Source organism: Pleurodeles waltl, chromosome 2_1 (genome assembly GCF_031143425.1).
Source record: "Pleurodeles waltl isolate 20211129_DDA chromosome 2_1, aPleWal1.hap1.20221129, whole genome shotgun sequence".
NCBI classification, from domain to species: Eukaryota; Metazoa; Chordata; class Amphibia; order Caudata; family Salamandridae; genus Pleurodeles; species Pleurodeles waltl.
Window position 1 is genome coordinate 606,694,219 of NC_090438.1, and position 16,116 is coordinate 606,710,334.

The 16,116-nt window shown below is 41.6% G+C and overlaps 1 protein-coding gene across 2 annotated transcripts in view; it reads right to left on the reverse strand.

Annotated features, from left to right (window-relative positions):
- Positions 1-15,453, reverse strand: part of ELMO1 (engulfment and cell motility 1) — a 1,154,836-nt gene extending 1,139,383 nt beyond the window's left edge. For both annotated transcript variants that reach the window (XM_069215589.1, XM_069215618.1), the window contains exon 1: positions 15,358-15,453. The gene's annotated coding sequence lies outside the window, so the exon portion shown is untranslated. The remainder of the gene's footprint in view (positions 1-15,357) is intronic.
- Between the last annotated feature and the right edge of the window lie 663 nt (positions 15,454-16,116).

The window sequence follows — 16,116 nt, forward strand, 5'->3', positions numbered from 1 at the left end:
ATCATACTGTTTAAAGTATTTCTGTCTCTATCAAAATGATAGCATGAATTTACCGGTTGTTGACATAATCCAATACAGACGCATTGTACCAGGGATTTTGGCAAAAATCCTGGCTATGCAGAAGTTTCATCCATGCAATTTTCAACTTCGGGCCTGCAGTTCTCCCATTTTAAGAGGAAGGGGCCCCTAATACCAAGAGGACCCCCACCAACTGCAATTCTAGTATTTCTTAGAGACACCACAGGATCCTTAAATTGTAAACTGGTCTGATAATAGAACTTTCGAATTAAAACATGCAGATGTCAATGTGCAATCGACTGAGCTGGCGTCAGTTGCTCCTGGGCCCTCACCCTTCCAGTCGAATTATCTGCACTGAAATATGAGTTCTTACGTGCATGAACTTCTTCACAGTACCTTTGGGCAAAGTAGTCCATCAAGTGTCTTCCCACCTGCTAATGTCGAGAGAGTATTCTCCCCAAACATTTTGCACATGTCCAACCATCTGTTTAGTTCTGAGAGGCTGGGATAGCCTTTGCTTCATTCTGTGTTCAATTATTTTCATTGGTATATGTCAGAATGCATATTACTACTAACATTACTAAACGATATTCAAGCGAGCCGAGAAATATACGCAATGCGACAACTTATGGCATGTGTAAGCAACTGAAACGAAAGTAAATAAATTAAGTCAGACTGCATAGTTGAAAAAAACAGAACAAAGATTACATAAAATGGAAGAAATATGAAAAAGATTTCTACACAGCATTATACCAATAGATATGTCAAGAACAATATCATAGAAAACTAACCTATGTCTTATGATATACACAATAAATGGTTACTGCAGTCAGGTTAAACATTCAACTATCACTACTATTCAGGGTGACCAAACTAAACGATAAACTATTGTCCCTGTACGCATGCCTACTGGACAGCCGTTTATAAAGACCATTGCATCTACACACTCTTCCCAAACCAAATCTACGTCCCTTCACTTTTGACAATTTACGACTACATTACCCCTTGAATCTTGGTATTATTGCATAGAGGGATGTAGGGAGTGCAGGAGGTCACTCGTGAATGGGGGTCATTACTTGAAGTAGTCTTGCCTAAACTAGTTTAAAGGTCCTTTGGTACCTGGCTAAGCACACAACATGCTGAGTTCCCTTATCGTTTGATTATTTAAGCTTTTTTCTTTAAATGAACATTTAGTATGTGTATTAGCTTATATGAAGCATGGTTTTATTGCATCAACATCTCTGATAACAGCTTTGGACAAACAGGAAGCATACTCCCTAGATAATTAGCAATGGGTGGGAAAGATTTGTGATTCATTAGACATTTAAATTAGGTTTTGTGTCCTCTTGTAAACGGGGCTCATTTGTTTTTGTTTGGATGACATTGACAGTGATAATCAGGGCTATCAGAGAGTCTGCCAGCTGCCCACAGAGATGCAACAGGGAAAACACAACCTCACGTCCACCCCTCTCTGCTTCTTTTTCTTTAAGTTCTTTTGGGAAGCATACTAAGGCCCTCATTTTGACTTCGGAGGCCGGAAAGTTCTGACGGGGAGGTTGCCACCAATGTGGTTGCCTCCCTGCGGGGGCCATTACGAGTCCACCCGCTAGCTCAGTGGGAACCAGCCTACAGCATTGTCTCTGGCTCATAATAATGCCGGCAGCAATGCTGTAGTACGGAGGGTGCCCCCTGGGGCACCCTGCACCCAGTCTCCACCAGCCGTTTCATGGCAGTGCTACCACCCTGAAACTGCTGGCAGAGAAGGGAGTCGTAATCCCCAAGGATTATGACCGCCAGCACTGCCACACCATCGTGCAGCAGTGATATTTAAAAAATAATATTTGCATTTGAAAAGCAAGATCTGAAATCATAGATGTTCTTGGGAGGAAAACATGTTGTGAAAAGTGAAATAAATGATGGTAGTAATTTAGCAATTTATGTATCCCACAGGCAAATTACCAGCAACACCTGGATTTGATTGATTCCCGACATTATTGTGACTTCAGAAAAGCCAACTTCTTTCACTGTGACTCAGGTAAGGTGAGAGTAATACATCAGAATTTAAGAACTTTAATTGGTACAAAGTTCTGAAAACCAATTGAGCAATGTTGCTAGAAGAGTATGTGGTAGCTGTCCAGCAAGTATGCTGACAACACCCAGTTATACATGAAAATCTCATTCATTCAAGAACTGCATACCACGAAGACTTGTTTACAGAAGATGCGAATCTGGACATCTACCAATTTACTAAAATTTAATCCTGAAAGAACAAAACAGAATACCTCCTGATCAAGTGCTAATATGATTTAAAAAAAAAAAAAAAAAAACGCTCCCTGAACTCACAGAAGAAAGCTTTTCTTCTGCTATATCAACATAAAATGATTGGGCACATCAATTGACTTTAATCTCTTGAAAAAGCAAGTAAATAAAAGTTGTCCAACCTCTAGTTTTGTCCAAAATTGATCATAGAAACTCCGTCCTAGCAGCTGTTCCCTCTACTTATTTAACCCCCCCATCAAAGAAGTGATTCAAACCTAAATACCTCCTTATCAACCTTGAACTATCAAATGCTCTGGAGGAAACAAAAAGTAAAAGAAGTCTAAAGAATCACACCCTTGAGTACAAGATATTCAAAACCAAAATAGCTTCCACTCAAGCCTTTTCATGTGTCACAGTAACAATTTGGAACATGTTTCCCTATGAAGTCAGACAGCTACTTAATTACCTTCCCAAAAAGCAAAAACTGTTTCTGTTTGACCTACCTCTAAAATAACTCACTCTAAATTGCATCTTACTCTGATCTTCAGACCTATCCATCCTCCAACCAGGGTAATCTTGGTCTCTGCCTAACCTCTTCCTTGCCTCCCTTATTTCACCCTCCTCCTAATTCCCCTTTATGACTGTTATCCTTACCCAATGCCTCCTATGTAACAGCGCTCACTCATTCTCCAAGTTTTATTCCTGGTTCTCTTTCACTTTGTCACCTTATACATTACAATTCTTCATTATATATTCCACCTTATTCTCCTTTATCTAAACAATCCTCGAGTGAAAAACTTGTTGAAACTTTTTTGAATTCCAACCTTGAATTTGGCTTTCTTACTTCTGCGGATCCACCAAATTGGCTATAGGGTTGGTCCTGTGGAATAATTGTACTTCTCTTCCTGCTCCCTGTGTTCTCCTATGTTAACTGCCTGTTTCACAAATGTATGCATCCTATCTACTACTTATTATTGGTTGGATATGTGCCTGTAAAGTTGTTCTGGTTTCTTGTAATGTAATGCTGCATCATCATTGTTTCATGTAACGCATGGGTATACCCACAGGTAGCATGCACTTTATAAGAATGCATAGATATATGTGAAAATATCCTTTTAGCTCAATACCAAAATAAATTTACAAAGAGGTCTGGAATTTTACAAAACATCTACATGCCCAAGAGACAAGTGTTAAAATCCTACTTGGCCCATTTAGTGCTATGCAGTGAGGTGACAATGTGGAAGTGTTCACACTAAATCAGCACTGTGATTACAGTGTCTCCGATTATGCCAGAGCATTAAGTCAAAGGCTGCATTCTCAAAAGAAAAGATTCTGTATACACTGCTCTTAAAGTATATCGATGTGGTATTTGTGTCGAAACGTTTATGAAGGGGATCAGTTTAGACAAGCTTTCTGACCATGGCAATGCTCTAAAATGCCAGCACGTTCACTACGCACATACACTATGCCAGACTTATGATTATTGCAGACACTTTAATTGTACCATTGCGCTCTTTCCTAATTTAGGATCGGATTATGACTTTGGCAGTCCAATCACAGGGCCACCAATACAGCTGTGGCAAGGATGCTGCTAAGCTGGCGGCCTCCCCACCGCTATATTATGTTGTTCCCACCGGGACGGACAGCAGAGACTGTACAGCGGCAACGCCACACCACAGTCTGCGCCATCAGCAAAGTCGGAATGAACACTGTTGCCAATGCAGACAGTGCGCATTCCAACTGTGCTGACAGGGAGGCCTCTGTACTGCCTGTGACATGGGAATGGGCAGTGCAGGGTCCCCCGTGTTGCCCATCTCTTGCCTTTCCGCCAGCATTTTCATGGCGGTGTCCCCGTCATGAATAGGCCGGTGGAAACCCAAGTCATGAACAGCATTGTGGTGCGGAAATCGGCACCGCTGTGCTTGACCATGGCTTTCTCCACCAAAGTATCGGGATCCAAGATGCTTGCGGTGGTGGCAGTCTTATGGCGGTCTGACCACCAGCATCCAAATCTTGTGGTCTGGCCACCACCGCTGTTCTCATAATCAGGCCCTTAGTTTCGAGGAAATGTCTTATGAATTGCTATAGAAAATGTGCTTTTAACAAAGTACTCCTGTAAATATACCCAGGCAAACTTGCAGTCCAGTGTCTACGTTGCCAACAGTGATTAACAAGATCGCTCTAACCATCTATACTTGGCCACATTCTGTAAAGCTTGGGCAAATCACCTTGCGTCATTCCAGTGGTGGGCATAATTGTCAGAAAACCCCTGCCAAGGACACTGTTTTTTTGTGACATACTTTGCTGCAAATATCACACTGATATGATCAATTATGTTTTCAAAGATGTAATGAGTGCTGTTTTTGTGAGGTAATTAGCAGCACATGGAGAGAGCAAGAGTTATAGTTACCTTAGGGCACGAGTTACAGTTACTTGAGATAACTATAACAGGTGAATCTCTATGGTTTGGTACATTTAAAATGTGAGTCTACCTATAACATCCCTGCAAACTTTGGTTTTCAGTGAATTTCTATGGGTATTTTTAATGTATAGTCATTTTTATTACTATGCATTAATCCAACCACCGCTGCGGTGGCAGTTCGCTGTGCGTGGTGGGGTTGGCCTGAGAGAGAGAGAGAGTGAGAGATAACATGATTTAGGCTTTGATAAATGATATCTAATTCTAAGTTTATTTCCCCACAAATTGAAAAGAAAAAAGTCAGTTAAAAAGAGTGAGATCTGCTTTCAGTATGTAACTTAAAAAATTATAGTTGAAAAGAAACTAAAGTAGGAAATGACCACAACCTCACCTACACTAGAACCCTTAACCTTTAGTGTGCATGTCTGAGACCTTAACCACAAGGCCAGAGGGGACTCCTTACTGTGCATTGTCCAGAAATTCAACCCACAGATTTTGAGGGCCAAAAGTCTACAATGTTCGATCACTAGGAATGTTTAACAGTAAAAACACTAGTAAATAGACACACTGCCAAGCGATACTAGGATTTGACCCTTTAGCTTACTGAGTGACAGCATAAGGCCTTTACCATTAGGCCAGAAGTGGCTCTGTTATGCTCTGCATCCAAACGTAACTATAACATTTATTCAAAAAATCTTGCTAGTCTGACTCTGAAGTCATTGCATGGAGAGACAACTGCAATGTTAATCTCTCTTCCTCCCCATTATGAGATGGGAAAGAGTGTGTGAGAGAGAGAGAACTGCAGGGTGAGCCTCAAGGCCCAGCTGTCCTAGCCGGCTCCCCATCTCCTGCGGGAGCCAGCGTTGCTCCCACAAGCAAGGAGCTCCTTTAAATAGCAGTTACCTGCTTGTGGTAGCAATGTTTTCATTTGTTAATCCCTGCATGCATATTTGCATGCGGGGAAACAGATGAAATCTTCATTTTCTGCAAGTGAGAACTGTTTGACAGCTCTCACTTGCAGAAATTGAAGCATTTGCTCAGACTTGGCAAGAGCTGGCAAAGCTCCTGTCAAATCAGAGCAAACAGCTATGTCCCGGGGTTGGCACCCCGGGACATAGCAGGAGCCAGCCCTGGGGGGCGGCAGTCCCCAAGGCCGTCATTGGCTCTTCAAGGGGGGGGGGGGCACACAGCCTCCTCCAACGTAATCTAGCCCTGCAGAGGTGGTGGTCCCCCAGGGGTCTGTAAAGGACCACCTTAATTCTTTTATTGTAGCCCCCGCGTTGTATTTGGTTAAAGCCCCTGGGAGATGGTGGTCCCTGTGCTGTGCTGTGGGGGGCTTGGGGAGAGAGAAACCCCTTGCATTGCATTTGATCATAGGCCCTGGCCCACCCGAGGGCTTCACTGAAACAAGCGCAGGCGTCTGTTTTTTTTTTTTTGTTTGTTTTTTTTTTTTTTAACTTTTCGGCTGGTCCACTGCATCTCCCACTGATTTTTTTTTTTTTTTTATGCTTTTTTTGCCATAGCACCAGAGGTGAGGGGTCAGGGTGTCCCTACCCTGGTCCCTTTTCTTCTTTTAAATCTTTTTTCCTTGTTGAATTGTTGGCAGCCAATCAGATCGCAAGTGTTCACGGAGCCTTTTTTAATGTCCCACAAACTACTGAATGGATTTACACTAAATAACAAACAGGTTGCTTTCTGGACCAAGAGCTACCTTTCTGCCCAATTTGGTGTATTTCCGTCCAGTGGTTCGGGCGCTATTCCGGTTCAAAATTCCTATGGAAAAAATGCATTTTCGGGACCCCCCATTTTTCATGGACCCTGCTTCACAGATCACCCTGAAACTTTCCAGACGGTCGCTGAAGTGAGCGACATATTTTCTAGGAAAACCGCAAAGATTCATCAAACTGCGCCAAAGTTATTAACAAAAAAACAAAAAACGATTTTTCTATAGAAACTAGGTCTTAACGATAACTACTTAGAGGCAACTGCCACTAGGTTATATATAAAATATATTTACACATACACACACACAGAGGACAAAACAAAGTTGTATACTAAATATTAATGAAATGGAGGTGACAGTGACCGATCTAGATATGATTAAACACCATTCTATTGTCAATACTGACAGTTACCACATGCCATTACAGTGAGTTTGCACAACTGTGACCTGTTATTTATGATTTTAAACCAGCCTGACAGTAGAAAGTCAAGTTTACAAGTACAATATCAAGTTTAACATCTTCTAAAATGTGTATTTTATATTACCAGCTCAATACTGTAATGTCCCATTTACTGTTCTGAAAATGGAATTCTGTGCTTCAGGCGCTTGCTAAAAATAGCTAGCTCTACCTTCTAAGTCTAACTTAACCCTGGGAATTTTGCAACCTGCCTCTAAGGCTCTCTGGTCCCTCACAAAGCACGACAGCCAGACTATTAAACCGCTCACCTTGTGTCCAAGTCTCCTGGCCCTCCTTCGGAGACAGATAACCTGCTTTATGGACTCACTCCCAGTCAACTTTTAGACAGCTTCAGCCTCTAATCGCCTTCTTGGCTCATACACTCCTCCGCCTACATGCAATCTATTCGACAGTCAACCTATATATCACTTCTTTAACCAGCACTTCACTACAGCCAGTCTCTAAGAATCATCCAACACACCTTCGTAGCCTTTTAACATACCAATCAATTGTCTGAATTCATGTCATTTATGGACTTTAGAAGTGTTAGCTTTTGCACTGCATTAAATCCAAAATTGGTCATTCCCTAGACAGCAAATCTCCTGGACTTGTAAGGATCTTATAAATCAAGACGAAGTTGCTAAATAAAGCCACTATATGCCAACTTTTACAGATCCCAGCATGGAACATTCTCAATGAACCATCAAATAATTATAGAATTGCAAGGGTCCAGGTTAAAATATCTACCCAATGTAACTCCTTTTAATTATAACTGTTCAGATTAGTACCTTAACACAGACAAGCATGATATCTTTGCCCGTTTGAAGGCTACTGTGATGGATTTTTCTTTACATCTGTATTTTTCCACTCATGCCTCTTCTACTGTCTAAGTGATTCCCCACATGCTTGCACTCTGCAGCTTCCTGATGTTTTTACATTACATGTAAAACGATCTTCTGGAAGTCAAACGTGATGCATTTTATTTTCCATTCGTTAGACAAAGGAGAAAATAAAAAGGGCTGTCGTGCAAAGTAACAAACTAATAGCAAAGATTTCAGGGGACTTTTGCAGCCCCAGGCAACACTTCAAATTCTTTTACACTGAATAATCTTTTTTACTTACATTGTTCACTTGGTAATGGGAAGAAAATACAACCATTAATACACAACAAATATATACATATATTTATTTTTCCACTGAAAAAAACAAAAGGTTACAGGGACGTTATAGTTAGGCTCACCTTTTAAACGTACAAAACCTTAGAAATTCACCGTTTATAGTTACTTGAGATACTCTAACTCATGTGAAAAAGGTAACTATAATTCGCACCCCGCCATGCACAATTTTTCTATCAAAGAATTTTACTGCAAATATTAAATTTATATTATCAATGATGTTATCAAAGATGTCATGAGTGCTGTAATTTGTGAGATAAATAGTAATGCATGGTGAGGACACGAGCCATAGTTACCTTAGGGCACAAGTTATAGTTACTTGAGATAACTAACTAAAACAGGTGAATTTCTATGGTTTTGCATGTTTAAAATGTGAGCCTAACTATAACGGTATCGTAACCTTTGGTTTTTTTAAGTGAATTTCTATGGGTTTTTTTTTTTAAATTCTATTTCCTAACTATAATGTCCCTGTGACTTTTGGCTTTCTTCAGTGAATTTCTATGTTTTTTTTAATGTAAAGTAATTTTAATTATTATACACTAATCCAGCCATGGCCAGGCACGGCCTTTGGCCATGTGCGGCGGGCATTGGCCACAGGGCCTGGCCTGCTGCCAGGTCCTGTGGCCAACCCCCATAATCCAATGGAACAGGTGCAGGAGTTGGTTGCAGGTCCTGTCTCTCTGGGAATGAGAATAGATGTAAGAGGGTGTCTCTGGGTGTGAGAGTCTATGTGAGAGCATGAGTGTTTCTGTCGGAGTGTTAGAGATTGCCTGAGTGGGTGGATGAGTGTGAGAGTGTGTCTGTGGTTGTGTGAGTGTCCGAGTGGGTTTGAGATGGGAACAAGAGTGTGTGAGTGGTTCTGTGGCTGTGTTGAAAATTGCCTGAGTGGATTTATGACTGGGTGCATGAGCGGATTTGTGAGTGGGAGCATGAGTCTTTAAGTGGGTCTGTGGCTGTGTTGAAGAGTGAGTGGATTTGTGGCTGGGTGCATGAGTGTTTGAGTGGATGTGTGATTGGCTACATGATTTGTATTTATGGATCTGTGAATGGGTGACTGACAGTCTGAATGGGTCTGTGACTGTGTGCATTAGTGTGTGAGTGGGGGGGCACGCAGAACACTGTAAAGGAGTTGCAACTCTATGATTGCGGCCAAAAAGAGGGTTTTAACCTTTTTTTTTTTAACCTAATATGGGGTTCCTCAGACAACCTTTAATAATCCCCATGGGGTCCAAGTATCTCTACTCTGAACCCTTTTATTGTTCTTAGCCTCTATTTCCATCCCCCACGACCATGCCCAGGTTCATAAAATGGCAGCTGCAACTTTCTGAACAGGTTGCGGCCAACCAATCACAGTATTCTTCGTGGCACAAGGGTTCACAACACTTCACACAGGGGTCACAATGGATCTGTGTCTATATACATACATATATATATATATATAAAAAAATAATAACAAAAAACTACCGAAAGGATTTACAGAAAACAAAAAGGGCTCTTTTTGGATCAAATTTGATGTTATCCTATCCAATGGTTCGGACGCTATCGCTGTTCAAAATCCCCATGGAAAATGCAACTTTTTGAAGCCACCCCCCTTTTTATTGACCCCCGCTTGACAGACCACCCTGAAACTTTCCAAACAGTAGTTGACGTGACTGTCGAATTTTTGGGGAACATTCTGTGAGGATTCATCAAGTGACGCCAGAGATATAGGCAAGTCAAAAAACACTTTTTCTACAGAAATTAGGTCCTAACTATAACTACCTAGTAGCAACCGCCACTGGGTAATATATACATATACACACTAAAAAAAAAGTTAAAGTAACATTATAGTTAGGTGAATTTCTCTGTGACAACGTCAACCTTTGAAGAAGAAGGAAAAAAAAATAGAAATTCACGCGTTATAGTTAGCAGCACCATCACTTACGCCCCCACCATGCACTGCTTATGACCTCACATATGACATCACTCATGGCATGTTCTATGACATCATTGACAACATCATCCAATCTTTGTTTTCCTGCATACAGATGAACAAATTACTGTAGCATAAGAGGTCTGACATTAAGTACAAAATAGCTCATGGAAAAATGGGCTCTAGACCGATGACACGGCTCCATTTTAAACCTTGCACTCTTGCGAGCCCAACTGTCCAAAATTACAATTATTTTTTACCCTTAATTTCTCAAAAACTACTGAATGGATTTACACCAAATCATTTGCAATGGAATGGGTTTTGCATTTGCTTGACATAGAGCTATTAGCGTTGTAAATTTCTAACTGAAGTTGCATTGATATACTTTTGCATTTGTTTAATCCACCTTCTACAGTCATCTGCTTGGTTGCTGTCAATGTTGAGAGATCTGATGACAGACTGAGGTCACCGCTGACACCAAGAATTGGGGGTGTTAGTATTTTTACGAGATACTCTTATGAACTACTTCCTTGAACTGCACGGACAAGTCTTTCTTGAAAGCTACACTCTTTATCGTTGTTCCTCCTTTGTCTGCTCACATCACTCAGCCACCTCAGGCAATCTTAGTGTGGAAGTATGTGATTCAATAGAATCATTGTGAAAAAAGCAAAAAGGGGCTCTTTTCATGGTTGTAAAATCAGGACAGCTTGAGCTCACAAGTCTGACATCACAGGAAACAAATCGGGGTAATTTCAAAGTTTGAAAAGCCAGAGAAGTACATCAGAGTACAGACACTGGCATAATCTGCAGAATTCAATTATGCTGTTCACAAGTGATTCGTTAGATAGCTGGTGACAAACAATGTTGGTGAAGGAAGCCTACGATGAGTTTGGTGATTTTAGAAATTGAGGTGTCACTGGTTTTGTGACAAGGGACAATACTTGCCTGCTCACAGACAATAATGGCAGTACGAGTCTGGGGTGAGAAGAACTAGGAGGTACTGATCGCTGTGCAGTCCCCTTGGTGAATGTGTGACTACAGGGGCGCATCTCTTATTTACCCCCCGACAGGCGAGTGAAGGTGCCACACCTTGCATTGTGTTTCAGCGTATTATGCATGCTGTTTGTCTGACTACTAGCGGGGGCAATAAAAACACATACCCTGATGAAAGTACGGGGCCTTTATGGCCTTTGCAGGGGCTGAAACATGTCAACACATAAACAATAGGGTCATAGGCCCATAAAAACCTAGAGAACCCCTTATTGCTCTTAGTTTTAATCATACCTACTGTCACTGTGAATAAAGGCACACCTTGGTGACTATTAAGGTATTTTTATCTTTAGACCCCGGTAGGATCATCAACAGTGCTCCTGCAAGTCAGTTGAGCACAGCTTTCCCTTTAGGAGCCAGGGTGGACCTGATGATGAAGCAGGCCACTAGTGAATGAGGGTCACTAAACAAGGAAAAATAATTTTCTTGTGAAAAAAAGAACAATAGCTAACTTTGAAAAGCGGTCAATTGTGACCAGCAGAAAGGTGCAGTGATACTTGTTTATTGCGAGTACATGTATTTGAGAGTGTGTATCCTTAGCGTACCTCTGTGGTTAGCAGTTTCTTATCCACCCCAGAAAAGTCTTCTAGCCCTACGAAGCGATAAGACCGACTCATTGTTTGGTCTTCCATTGGCTCCATCTTTAGATGTACTAAAATCAGCACCATTGCTCACTTTCCAGGGGTACTAAAACTGGGAAGTGCATCGTAGGTCCAGGAGGCTGCCCTCATGCCAGATTTTAAGGATATCCTCAGAAAAAATATAATTAAATACACGTAATTTAAATGGAACTCATTTACTTAGTAATTTATAATTCTGATAACCTGACATGGATCGAGACACCTGGATCTATCTTGGATACACCCTTTCTAAACCATCATGTGTTTAATGAAAAGAAAGTGAGGATAAGTTAGGAAGGTGGCAGCTTGCAGTTATGACAACAAATGCTTAACTGTATGTTTAACTTAAAATTCAGCCAATGGAAGAAAAGATGTAGGAAGGATCATACATTTCACAAGGTGTTAAAAAACTGAAATTAAAGTTAAGTGCTGAATTACAGATGACAGAGGACGTGAATGTGTACCCAATATGACACTAAAATAGAATAAAATGTTATTAGAATTTTACATTAGCATGCCTCACATTAAAATACAAATTCTGGGATGTGACTTTACATTGATTGGATGCATAAAGAGAATTTGAAAACCACTAAAAGAAACTCAGAAAATCATAGCACTAGTAGCACCACTTTTCTTTGCTCTTATGTAAAATTTAGAAAATAAATCTTCAAAAACGGTTATATTTCTTTCATTGAACCAATCATTTAAAAAAAAAAAAGATAACGTTTTCAGCGCACCTTCCTACATCTTTCAACCATTGATCCATAGTGAGAGGGGGTGGTGACTGGGATCTTATGATCATTCCAGAAAGGCAAAAATAGTAATCTTTATATTTTTTAAGTTACATGGTGTACAATTAAAGCCTGTAAGTGTGGCTTGACAGCATAGCTGTCTGGAAGATGTGTTGTTACCAATTACTTAAAAAATACTTAGAGTATGCTTTGGCTCCACCCAGAGAACTACTACTCTTTTCGCCTCATTTTATTGGCTGCTCGTGCTATGATTTCACTTCCTCTGGAGTGCCTGCACTGCCATGCATATGTGACTATTTTCAGTACACATATTCAATACTTCATCTCATGCATGCATGCATTGCGTACAGAAATAAATAGATTTTGCTATTTGTTTAATGAAATAGACATTTCTATTTTTTTTTGTCAGACATGAAGTGTGCAGTTACCATCACCATCTTTTCTACCACCATCAATAATGCCACCATCATTACCACGGCCATTACTACCACCAATGTCATTGCCATCACCATTACTATGCACCATTACTATTTCTGTACCACCACCATCACCAAATGTGTGCATGTCTGTCTTTACTTGCTTTACCACATGAAACCAAAAAGAACATTTGGCTTTGCCAATGCTTGTGTTAGGTCTGGAGCGACAATGAAGATGTCTGTAAAAGCTGTTAACGCTTCAAAATATAGAGTGTTCTTTGACTGCACCATGAGGACTCTTGCTTTCTCACTTCATGCTCTTAGCTATTTGCTGCATCATTCCGCCTCTTATGAATCCCAGAATGTGTGCGGCCCTCAGGAAGGCTCACATGGCCAAACACATATGAGGCATGTGGAGTTTTAACTTTAAGGAGGGTTGAGTCTACACCTCATTTAGTCTGCACAGAACCAGTCAGGGCTGGTAAAATGTTGGGGCTAATTCAAGTATCAACTTGCAACAAATTATCTATAAATGTTTGCTAATGCAAAGAGGTTGACCAAATGGCAAAATATAATTTATTTATGGACTCTGAAAATCCGCGTCATTCTCAAGACAGCACTGGCAAAGCCAAATGTTATGGTATTAAAATGCTAATGCATGTAAACAGCATCTGTGCACGCTTGTGTTTGCACGTTCAAGACAGACCTATTGTCTGTAACGATGGGTGTTATTTATTTACTTGATAAAGCCCCGATATTAATATTTTCAACTTTAACTTGGCATATAACTGCATCATTTTTATCGAAACATTTTGGTATGGTAGTTTAAATAGCATATTTCAATGATCTTAGTCAACATCTGACCAACAAATATGGGCCTCTCTGCGATCTACTGTGGTATAGTCATCAGTATAGATTTGTAGCGCTCAATACCACCATGGAGTAACCTATGTTTTTGTTATATGGTCATACCCCTTAAAATGGAAGTCAGGATCCCCATTCCATTTACTAAAGTAAGTAACATTTTACTGCAAAAATGTATTCAATACTAAAAAAAACATACATTTAATATGGGCCAGCAGAGGTCACAAAAGAGTTAATCGGGATTAAAATAATCACAGAATTGAATTCACAGGTCATGAAGTGGTTTAGTTGCTCAAGAGACTGTGGGGCCCACTGAGGATCCTATAATGTGGGGAGCAACTTAATATGCAATTGTTTGTATAGAGCTTCAATTTGTTAAAGATCCATCACAACAATGTCTTGACTAGATGGGTGAATGGCTCAGTGAGCTGAATGCTCGTCACTGACAAAATGTGCTGTTCCGGAGGTCATGAGTATAAATCCCTGCACGGAAGACCCAGACTCCCATCTATACTATAAAGGTAGATCGAGTAGCATAAATTGGGTAACTGTGACAAATGTCTTAGCACTTAGAAACTGCATTCGGGCGGCATTTAGTGCGAAGTAAAAAGCAAACCATTAATGTTTAAACACCATTCAAGATGTGCAATGTAATATCCTTCCTAAAGGAATGTCATTGAACTCTTCGGGACTTGTGGGTAGTGCCATCATGTAGTTACAGGTCAGAAAAATATGAAATGTTAGGGGTATGAAAAGGTTACCTGATCAGCATCGTACATTTAAAAATACTATGATAGTAAAATTCATCAAAAACATCCAAAGCCCACTTTTTATGTTATGTTACAACAGAAGAAACAAATGTTTCTTAGAAACAGTCGACAAAATAAGCGAGAGAAAGTTCTCAAACTCCGCAACATCACCAAGTCTGTAAGTTTGTCAACTTCGTAAAAGCTTTCAGGCGGAACTTGCATTTCAAAGTACATTAGTAAGTGCAAGCAATTTGAGTTCACGCAGTCAAAGTCGCGGGCGCAAGAGGCGTCAGACTGCTGGGCGGTAAAACGGTGGCTTTTTGGAGGACAGCTTCTCTCTGAATTTAAGACGCACTATAACTGTTTCTAAGGCTTTTCGGTCCCAAGTTCCGCGGTTTTGGCATCCTTGGGTAAGACAATTGAGCTAGGAGGGCAGCGACCCCGTGTCACCTCCATTTTCCCGGGGCTGGGAGCCCGGGGCCGGCTGCTCAGCGGCACAGCGGGGACAAGAGCTGCTGTCGAGCCGGTCACGCTGGAGAGGGAGCGGAAGCCTCTCTGGTGCCAGACTCAGCTGTTATGCTTTTGCCTTGCGGCGAGGGCTGGAAGCGGCAAGGGGACTGATGCACTGTGGCACTCGGCGGTGCGCCAACAGCCGGTACCAGTGCATGAAGAGCGGTGGAGCTGCCAGGCTCTCGCTAGTCCCCGTGAGGAGGATCGGATGCTGCGGGCACTTTGGGAACGCTCGCGAGTCGCTTTTGCAGCGTCTGCCTGAACTGCTGCATAGTGCTGAGGGGCCAGTGCCGGGGTCCTGTGCCCGCATGGAGGAGTTGCAGCACAGTGGGTGGGCGTCTCGGTGCTGCCTCGCTGATGCCTGGCTGGGTCTGACGGGTGTCGCCAGTGCCCGCTAGCTGCCTCCCCCCACACCCCTCCCCTCTTGAGTTACCTGCTTCCTTGGTCCTCCCGCCTGTTGTTTCCGTGATTTGGTCCTCGGGAGTGTGCAACTGTCCCTTCTGCTACTACTGGGGTGTGTTTATGTCCATGTCAGTCATGCAGTAAGCAAGAGGGTGACCCTCCTCTTAAAGAAACAGGCTTCCGTTTTTTTTTTCGCTTGTCCAATTGACATCCTGTGTGCAGCACAGTCTGCACTTCTATCGCTGCGAATGAGTATCGGTAACAGCACGTTGGTTTCACGTTCTCCAGAACAGCTGTCTTCACAGAACCCAGAAAATATTTCGACGCCAGAAAAAGAGTAAAAAAGGAACACAAGCTTCCTTGAATATAAACACACACACAAAGATAAGGCGGGAGTTGAAGCACAAGTGCACACATGCTAGCACACTTTTCAAGTAAATCCGCCAGAAAGCTCTTAGTCAACCAGACATACAGGATCAATGCACATACTGATTTGGATTAGGTAGGCAGAGGGTGATGTGCAGGAGCACACAAGCTGTTGTGAAATGGTAGCGTTCAGGGTCAATTGCAGTAGGGCGGCACTGTGTGCTGTAGATTAGATAAACTGAGCTGGCAAACGGGATAGTTGGATTATGTACAATTTAGGGACACATAGTGTTCTATAGAGTGGGCCTGAGTGATTTGCAGTGTTGGTACATGATGGAGTACAGTGTGGGAACACAGTAATGCGACTCACATCCTGTGCGAAACCTTTAGTTAGCCGCATTTTGAGGGTTGGGGCGTATATGCC